This window comes from Sycon ciliatum, chromosome 9, assembly GCF_964019385.1.
Source record: "Sycon ciliatum chromosome 9, ocSycCili1.1, whole genome shotgun sequence".
In the NCBI taxonomy this organism is placed as follows: Eukaryota; Metazoa; Porifera; class Calcarea; order Leucosolenida; family Sycettidae; genus Sycon; species Sycon ciliatum.
In genome coordinates, this window is record NC_088651.1 from 5,418,763 (window position 1) to 5,428,762 (window position 10,000).

General features: G+C 45.9%; 1 long non-coding RNA gene across 3 annotated transcripts in view; it reads left to right on the plus strand.

Annotated features, from left to right (window-relative positions):
• The window catches only part of LOC135824964 (uncharacterized), a 32,963-nt gene that overhangs the window by 18,538 nt on the left and 4,425 nt on the right, over positions 1-10,000 (plus strand). For all 3 annotated transcript variants that reach the window (XR_010554990.1, XR_010554989.1, XR_010554988.1), the window contains exons 5-6: positions 2,774-2,899; positions 8,516-8,632. This is a non-coding gene — a long non-coding RNA (uncharacterized LOC135824964). The remainder of the gene's footprint in view (positions 1-2,773; positions 2,900-8,515; positions 8,633-10,000) is intronic.

Consider the following 10,000-nt stretch of genomic DNA (forward strand, 5'->3'; position numbering starts at 1 on the left):
TCGCTGCTTATACCCAGTCTTTTATCTGGATCCCTCGCCGTCCGGAAGAAAATCGTTGGTTACCGATTTACAGCATGTGTCATGTACACATACAGTATGTGTGTTCAATTATCCTGTTCCCTCGCCTATCCGGATATTTTTCGTGGAAAACGGATGTGTGCGGTTATGCGAGGTCTGACTGTACATTTCACGCATGTGTGGTATTTCAAAATGATATGTTTATCATAACTTTTGGTGAGGGTCATTTAGATCACCTCTCCCTCCCTTCTGAAACATTCCCGTTACTACTTGGCCACTCACCACCTGACCCTCGTTGCTAGGACCCTCGTTGCTAGGACCCTTGTTGCTAGGACCCTCGTTGCTAGGACCCTCGTTGCTAGGACCCTTGTTGCTAGGACCCTTGTTGCTAGGCGCTGCATCTGCCTACGCATTGTATCTCAGACATGGCAGTGACCCTTTTATAAGTGTCTTCAGCTGGTCGTGTTACTAAACACAATATACACTGCCTGTAATTCTGGTGAAGTAAAATAAAGTAACAACAACAACAACAAATAATTGGGTATAGCAAAGGGTAACGCAAACGTGTGAACAAGTAGCAAGTAGTCTCGGAGAGGCAATATGCCACGCTGCGATGCTGCTATTTGCCATTTCTGCGGGCTTGTCTTGGACAAAGCCAATGCAACCAATTCTGCAAAGACATCAGCACTCAGGCCGGCAGGAGCTGGAAATTCGACACCTTCTACCCTCAGACCAAGCATACCAGGGACAGCGCGCCAGAAATAGTGCCCTGCCGTGCTATCAGCACTGAGTGCGAACAACAGGGGAAACTTGTGCCAGCGTGTGGCATGTTTTTCCAGCGTCTTCATACACTCTTCGACAAACAGCTTCACCTGCGTTACCAGAACATTCTGCTGGAGGTCAGGAGGTAGAGTCTCCATGGCAGCAGCTGTGAGCGGTAACGCAAACTCAGGTTCGGTAACCATGAGTTTGGCCAAGTTTAAATCCATGATGACTCTCACTGGCCATGCTCGAGCCAGGAACTGCTGCCGAACTCGAGCTCCTCGTCACTCTTCTGGCAGTCGTGTAGACCGGGCATGATCAGGCCATCCAGCATCTCCAACAAGAGGACCCGGTGGACGGTAATTTCAAAACTGGCTGCCATCTCCACTATTTCCGTCCCGATTGAATGGTGGCTATCTGACTCCGGGAGGTATTCCAGTGCCTTGTGGCAAAGCTTGACGCACGCATGTCCGTACTTATTCCACCGGGGGAGTTAAGCATGTATGTAGGACCACCTGGTCTCTACAAACTCCTGCGGAAGAGGTGGTGGTGTGCTCAGTATTTTTTCTAAAACATATAGAGATTTGTAATACGTCGGTTTCGCATGGCGAACATACCCTACTTTGTAATGGAGCTGAAATAAATTGAATGAGGTCATGGTACCTCTCAGGCCGAAAGCTTCGACCATGCAATTCCTCAGAGCAATGTTCAATATATGCGGGTAGCACCCGACGAAAGTTGGCTCTGTGTTGAAAAGAGCACCAAGCTCAACCGCGTGACCTTTCTTGCCACCAGACTGTATCGAGGCATTGTCGCCAACTACAATACTAATCGAGGATACGCCGTATACCTCCTTCAGCACACGATAGTCAGTGTTGGCTTGATTCTTGCCACTTCTGCTGGCCACAAGTGTGTTGGCTAACACACAATGTTACGGGCTGTTTTTCCTTCTCGCTCCGGGTATGGATGCCGACAATGTGGCGGTCTTGACCGCGCTTATTGGAATCATCAGCGAATACGTTGATGTCAGATGAACTGCTTTGCAGCTCCTCCCTCAAGACTTGCTTATCCACCTCTCCAAGCAGCACATTCCACTCGGAAATTGTTGCTGGGGTGATGTAGGGTCCTAAGTCCTTCCCTGGCTCTTCACCCGTAAATTGTTGGTGGGCTAGGTGGAGAGCCAGTGCAGCTTTCTGATTGCTTAGGAGACACGATGCTCTTAGGAACCAGACACCTGCCATAAACTCCGGTGTGTGTTCACGCTTGCCAGGTATCCTGGAGGATTTCACAGCTACTTGTTTCTTCTTTTGATACTGAGTCTGTTGTCTCTGTACTTGCTTTGCAGATGCAGCTGCTGACTTAACCGATTTTGAAAATCGATGGCTCAAAATCTTCAGTAGATGCTAAGCTATAGTTTAACCGGAGCTATTTTTTTCTAAATCAAGGGATCGCTGAAGACAATTGACGGACTTTGTGACTATACCTTCAGTGTCCTGGGGACAAAATCAAATATTCTTTCAGTTGACCCCCTAGTTCATATCTTGCCTGGTTCCAGCCAAATTTTCAGTGTCGTACTGTCTACCCGTGATACCTTACTCTATTTTGAAGAGGCATGTGTCGCACTGAAAATGCGCTGCGAGATGGCTAGAGTTTGTGTACAAGGGGTGGTCGAGCTGTCATCGCGTGACAATCGACCTGTCGTCGCGTGAGCTGGCCAGAAACAAAATGGCGCCCATGTATTTGTACACAACCGTGAGCCCTGAAGTTCCTTGGTCCTTTTTTTCTATAAATTTCACATTGTTGCTGATTACATGCAACGCTTAGTTCTCATACCAATGTGCCTGCTCTTTCCATTATGTGTGTGTGGGGGGGGGGGCATGTATGAGCACGTGTACGCGTGTTTGAGAGAAAATGTGTTTGTGTGTATATAACTATGTGTTCGTATGTGCATGCGTTGCATGTGTATGTGTTGTATGTGTATGTGTGTGTACAGCATTATAAATGTCACTATCGTCAGACGGCAACAAGCTGTGGAAACAACCCAAAGAGGACATGAACCCCAAAAGAGGAGATGTATAGCCCGGGAAGAGAGTGTGAAGTGCAGAGCACAGCAACCAAGGTAAGACACTTTGAAAATAGAGAACAACAAGGGCAAGCAAGGCAGTAGTAAAATAATAGTCGCTACTCTTGAGTTTCATGCTTTCGCAATAATCAGGTTGTGCGTGCTTCCCCTAGCTGCATCTCATGTTTGGCATTTAAGTGGTCTTTGTAAAAAAATATAAATAAAAAAATAAAAAATAAATAAATAATCAGGCAACACTCCAGTGAAAATATAAACGTAATGCAGAGCGTGAAAATGGAATCAGTTTGTAACCCTTAATTTTTCTAAACTTGGTTTCCAAAGCCCACGCGGTTTGAGCATTGCTCCTGACCAGCAAGGGCCCAGGTTTGAGCCCAGCATTTGGGTTGGCGGATGTTTCCCAGGACCCTTCCCTGGCAATTCTCTTTCCTGACTGTTTCCCTTGGATTCAAAGTGCCTACCATCACCATTAACAATTCACTTAGATCTTTATTTCTGGTTTAAATTGACAAGTCTCCCAATTTGGTTAAAATTGAGAGACTTGAAGAGTTTACGCCTCCCGATTCCTGGCATATTGATTTTATCCTTCCACGAGTCCAGTATAAGTGACGTCGGCGGAAAAGCGCGAGCTCCAGTGTGGGAACCCTTTCCTAGTGTGTCGAGTACTGCCAAAAACAGGTGAATAACCGGAACATGTTTGTCCCTTCTTTTTGGCAATACTTGTGACTCGTATCAGGATAAAATCAATATACAGTACCAGGAATCCGGAGACGTCAACTCCTCAAGTCTCTCAATTTTAGATCACCGAACTAAAATGTGATAATTAACGAGTCGACGCGAAGAAACAAATCGAACACTGTGAGTATACAAAATTTCGGCGCTGCAAAATTTCGGCACTTCACGATTTTTGACATTTCGGAGGCGATTTATTCTCGGCGTGGGGTAGAGGGCATGGTATTGCGACAGATGCTGTGAAAAATTTCATCGGCGTTTTAATTTAGGCGTTTTGGGTCGGTGCCGAATATAGCCAAAATTAAATAGCTGCCGAAAATTTGTATATTTACAGTAATGTAAATACAGAGAATGAATGTGGTACTTATGTCATACCACATTGCAACCAATGTAGATTCGAGTGAAAGGGACGTTCAAAGTTGTTCTCACTCATACATTCGTGCAGCTATATCAGAAATTTGTTGAAAGTTGAAACATATCTACTGAAGGCCCTCAGCCAGGAAAAAGTCAACTATTTCGATTTAAACCAGGTCTAATACACGGATATACAAGATGTACTTCAAATTGGTGCAATGTATTTATATTACCGTATTTCCGCGCATATAAAGCCATGGCGTTATAGGTGAAACATCGCTGTTTTGGACCAAATGTTTGGAGAAAATAGCCTCGGTTTTAACGCCATGGCGCTAAAAGTGAGAGACGCTTACATGCAAAAAAATCGGCAGAGTATGAACTTCGAGTACTCGTACGGTGCCATTGCACGCTCATGTCGAGCATCCATATACTTTCAATTTTCCATGAAAATTTCAAATTGTGAACCTATTGTGTACAAGGTGGCATACAAACTTGTGTGAAGGTGCGATGGCGGTATGGCATGTGACAGTGGGGATGGGTACATGTAGAGAGAATCACCGCACTGTAGGTTCACTGAAGGAATTGAACTCACCTTTAACGCCGGATGCAACTTCCTCCACATTGAATTTTGTTCACTTATAACGCCATGGCTTTATAAGTGAGGGTGGCGTTATATTCGGATATAACGCCATGGCTTTATATGCGCGGAAATATGGTATGTACTATATATTTACAATGAGATAAATTCTCCCTGGGAGGACCTTCAGGATAATTTGAAGGGTACAGAAGACGGCATTGCTCACAACTTTGACAGAACATAGCAAACAACTTCCTCTTTGATTGAAAAATTTCTCCAAAATGTATGTGCCCATGCATTCCACCGGCAACTTAATCCCCCATTACGACGTCATCAGGGTTCGCTCAGCGAAATTTAAAAGTCGTCTTCTTGCTCGACTTGATTGCTTCTAGAGGCTCGTTCTTGCTCGAGGGGTCTTCTCTTTCACCTACCTTCTTATTGGCATAGAAAACATGGCATCAAAAATGAAGCCGGAGTGTCCCTTTAAGTTGACGGTCGCTTCATCGAGGCATGTGAAGTGGACAATGTCCTATATGGTTCCGGCCTTGCTTGCTGGGGTGCTTATGGTGATACCAGTAGTGGAGGTGCAGGCTGCACGAGAGAGATATGGGGTGACAGCGCATGCCGGGGGATTTCCCTTCTGCCCAGCCTTCTCTTTTCGTTCACTCCCTCTTGATATGTGTACTTTGTAGTGTTGAACTGAAACAATACAAACCAAACCAAACCAAACCAGTGTATGCGTGATGGACATCAAATGACCTGAGAGGCGCAAGGAGCTAGGATGGAGTCTCCGTGGCAGCAGCTGTGATCGGCAACGCAAGCTCAGGTGCTGTGACCCTGAGTTTGACCAAGTTGATATCCATTATCACTCTCACTTGCCATACTTGAGCCAGGAACCCGCTGCCGAACCCGAGCTCCGCATCGCTCATCTGGCATCTAGATAAACCAGGCATGATCAGGCAATCTTCTCTGTTTGTACTGTGTTCATGGCCGGGTATTCTCCAGGTTTGCTCCCCGTTTTAGTGCTGCTATGCATATGCTATGAGATTGAAGTTGGTTGTTCCTATGAGGAACACACGCTTCTTGCTCCTCAGTTCGTATGAATAAAAAATAAACATATAATCGAGCATCTCAAACAGGAGGACCCAGTGGACATTAGTTTCGGAATTGGCTGCCATCTCCACTACTTCCGTCCAGATTGAATAGTGGCTGTCAGACTTGGGAAGGTATTCCAGCACCTTGTGGCCAAGCTTGCACGTCCATGCTTACTCCATCGGTTCAGTGTAGCATGAATGTGTGACCACCTAGTCTCTACAAACTCTTGTTGGAAGAGATGGAGATGTGCTCAGGTTCTTTTCTAAGACATATAGAGATTTATAGTACGACGGTTTCACATGGTGGACGTACCCGACTGGAACACATTAAATCCGCTCGTTGCCCCTCCCAGGGCAAAAGCTTCGGTCGTACCATTCCTGAGCGCGATATTCAATATGTGCGGCTATCACCTGACGAAAGTTGCCTCTGTGCTAAATAGAGCAGTAAGCTCAAAGATATGACCTTTCTTGCCGCCAGACTGTGGCATCATCGCCGACTACAATGCCAATTGGTGACTTCTGTATACCTCATCCCTTGTATACCACATAATGTTCTCCCTCCACATATACTGGCACACACAGAGACATAGACAGCAATAGCGACAACACCCAAAGTGAAGGGTAGTTGGCCGCAGCCAGATGAGAACCGGATACGAGTGAGGTATGGAAGCAAGAACTGAGAACGGAGTGGCTCAAATTGAATAGGTGTGCAAGCGGATAGCAGAAACAGGCCATGATGCAGAACTTGCGACCGTCAGATTAATTTTCCTGGACCGAGCCAGCCGGGAAAAAACCCAAGCCGACGGACGCAGTAGTGAGGGAAAAAGCCGGGTGTATATCCCCAATGGCGATTAGGCATCATGTAGGCATGGCAAGTTCTCATCACGGCAAAAAGTGATAAAATAGCAACAATAAGATGCACAGAAATGAAAGGTGGGAGGGCAGGGACACTGGTGAGACTCAAAACTGACTGAAGAAGTCAGGAAAAGAAAGGACAATATAAAACACATCAGATGCCATATTCGCAACCGAAAATGTTTCGCGAGAAATCATTTCTCGCCTGTCTCGCTGTGCTCGGCCAGCAAGAAATACAACGTCTGTGTCCGCTTGATTTTCTTCACTTCCACTGGCCCCTAGTGTGTTGGCTAGCACATATGTTACTGGCTGATATTTCTCCTTGCTCCAGGTGTGAAATCCGCCCGTATGGCCGTTTTCACCTTGCTTGTTGGAATCATCAGCGAATACATGGATGTCGGATGTGCTGCTTTCCAGGTCCTTCCTTGACACTTGCTTATCCCCCAACGAATTTAATCTAAACCAAGAGATTGCTATGATGAAGAAAGGTAAAGGACAAAATGATACGAGTTATGACAAACTGTCCACCAACGTAACCAGATCTTATACAGTCAGCAAGTCTTCATCATAACTATAATTATTGGCTCACCATCCGAGTTCAAGGGATCGCTGTTTACAATTTACGGAGCTTGACACATTTCCGTTTCCCAAAGTCAAAATCGAAAATTCCTTCAGTAACTCCGATGGTGTTCATCTCGCTTGCTCGAAGCATCAGTGAGTACCTGGATGGATGATGTGATGCTTTCTAGTTCCTTCCTCAACACTACTTGAAAAAGTAGCTTATCCACCAGCATACTTTAAGTAAACAAATATTCGGCGCATATTAGTTTTCGGCTATTTTCGCCCTGGTCATGTTTGGCCGAAATTTTGTTTTCCAAGGTTCAGTGTGACCGTGTATACGGGCGGCAGCAGTACGGGGCGAAGATTTGATGCAGCCGAAATGGGTTTTAGCCCTGGGAGGCCGAAATTTGAATGGGCCGAACTTTTGTTTTCCAAGGTTCAGTCTGACCGTGTATACAGGCGGCAGTAGTATAGGCCGAAAGTTTGATGCAGCCGAAATGGGTTTTAGCCCTGGGAGGCCGAAATTTGAATGGGCTGAACTTTTGTTTTCCAAGGTTCAGTCTGACCGTGTATACAGGCGGCAGTAGTATAGGCCGAAAATTTGATGCAGCCGAAATGGGTTTTAGCCCTGGGAGGCCGAAATTTGAATGGGCCGAAATTTTGTTTTCCAAGGTTCAGTGTGACCGTGTATACAGGCGGCAGTAGTATAGGCAAAAAATTTGATGCAGCCGAAATGGGTTTTAGCCCTAGGAGGCCGAAATTTGAATGGGCCGAACTTTTGTTTTCCAAGGTTCAGTCTGACCGTGTATACAGGCGGCAGTAGTATAGGCCGAAAGTTTGATGCAGCCGAAATGGGTTTTAGCCCTGGGAGGCCGAAATTTGAATGGGCCGAACTTTTGTTTTCCAAGGTTCAGTCTGACCGTGTATACAGGCGGCAGTAGTATAGGCCGAAAATTTGATGCAGCCTAAATGGGTTTTAGCCCTGGGAGGCCGAAATTTGAATGGGCCGAAATTTTGTCGACTTACAGTACCCTATTCTAAATCAAGGAGTTGCCGTAGACAGTGCACGGAGTTTGAGATGTCTTCAGTTTCCCGTGGTCAAAAAAATCCTTCATTAAATCCCTTTGTTCACATCTTGCCTGCAAAACGTCAGCCTTGTATTGTCTACGTCTGCTACCTTGGGAGGCTTTGAGGAGGCATGTGTCACACTGAGATAAACAATGCATGGTCCTAGGGATGGTCAAGTTGTGGCCGCGTTGCACAAAATGGCTCCCACTTGTTTCTAGAAAACAGTGAGCCCTCAAATTGGACGGAACAATCAGGGAAGTGAACTGCCCGAAAAGAGAATTTTAATGCCAATGCCTCTGCTCTTTTCACTATGTGTGGGCATGCACATGTATGCACGTGTGCGCGTGTATGAGAGAACATGTGTGCGCGCTTATGTGTTCGTATGTGTTCGTATGTGTGGATGCGTGTGTACAGCATTATAAATTTCATAATCGTCAGATGGCAACAAGCTGTGGAAACAAACCAAAGAAGACTTGAACCAAAAGAGGAGAGGTGTGACACGAGAAGATAGTGCGGAGTGCGGCAACCAATGTAAGACATTTTGAAAATATACTGCATTTTCCGCAGTGTAAACTGCACTAGAGTCCACGCCGCAACCTGGAAGGTCCAGGGACCCTATTCCGTAATTTTTTTGGAAGTCGGACCCCAATAGCCCATATGTCATTGCTACAAAAAATTCACGGTTCGCGTCAGACTCGGCTAGAGGCCGAGTTTTCCGCATCCGTAGGAACGCCACCACCCTTCAAGGATCAAGGCGCAGATGCAGCTCCTAAAGCGGTGGGAGGTGTGTAGATCAGCTCACCAGCAAGTGGTTCCTACGAAACCACAAGATACAATGATTGGCGGAGTTTGTCCGCACCTACCTCACCGGTTCCAATGCCCGTGATGGTGTGTTAGTTTGTAGAACAGACGCTGCCAAGTGACTTTAATAGAGAGGTTCCGCATAACGTAAATACGTTAGTAAAAAACGTAGTCGATCTACGGAAAGTCTTACGTAAACTGAATGCGCATCTGTGTTCCGCCATACGGAGATTTCAAATCACGTAGCTGCCCTTGGCAACTCCGAATGCGGCATGCATCGGCATTACGACCAGATCAACCTGGGGAGAGAGTCAGAAATGTGTACCCCATTCCACTTACAGACCAGCTGCGTTATCACAGCCCTATCTACGCACTCTACGAAGACAACTCTCCCTAAGACTAGCAAGAGGAGTGCAAGCTCGCGAATTCACGGGATTTTCCCGCCCGCTAACGTAAAGTTGCTCAACTTTACGTAGTGCGGAACTTCTCTTATAAGTGAATGATTCGCCACTACTGTAACAGCACTGCATGATCTTCTTTCTGATCAACCACCTCACCATAGCTGCACTCTCTCCTGTTTTGTGTAAGCAGAAAGAGCACATTGTTTCACTTAGGGTATACTAACCTAAAATTACTCCCTGAAAACACACTACAACTAACATGAGGGCTTCAATCAACAAAATCAGCACTTAGGCTCAAAATGCTCAAAATTCGTTTTGTCGGAAATCTGTTGAACATTGAAATATATCTACTTCCTCCGTTAACAAAAACTTCGTGATGGATTTTGATGGATATGAAAACGCTTAGAACAGGTCAAGAACAGTTTGTATCGACTGCAAATCACTGGACGAAGGTAGTTCAGCCTATGTACAGCATCTTTACTAAAGAAACTGTTGGCGGAATGAGCAGAGAGTTCAGTTTGCGTCGCTTTCGCTCGACTCATTTTTGACCCTGCGTCGCTGTCGTCATCTGCTGCACGCGAGTCGTCAGCTCTCTAGAGTCGTTGTTCAGCTCGTTTCAGTCTTGCCTCGGCTTCTTTGATCACACTCCGCTAAACTTGATGTCGCTGTGGTTCAAGTAAGTTGGCTTTCAATCTGC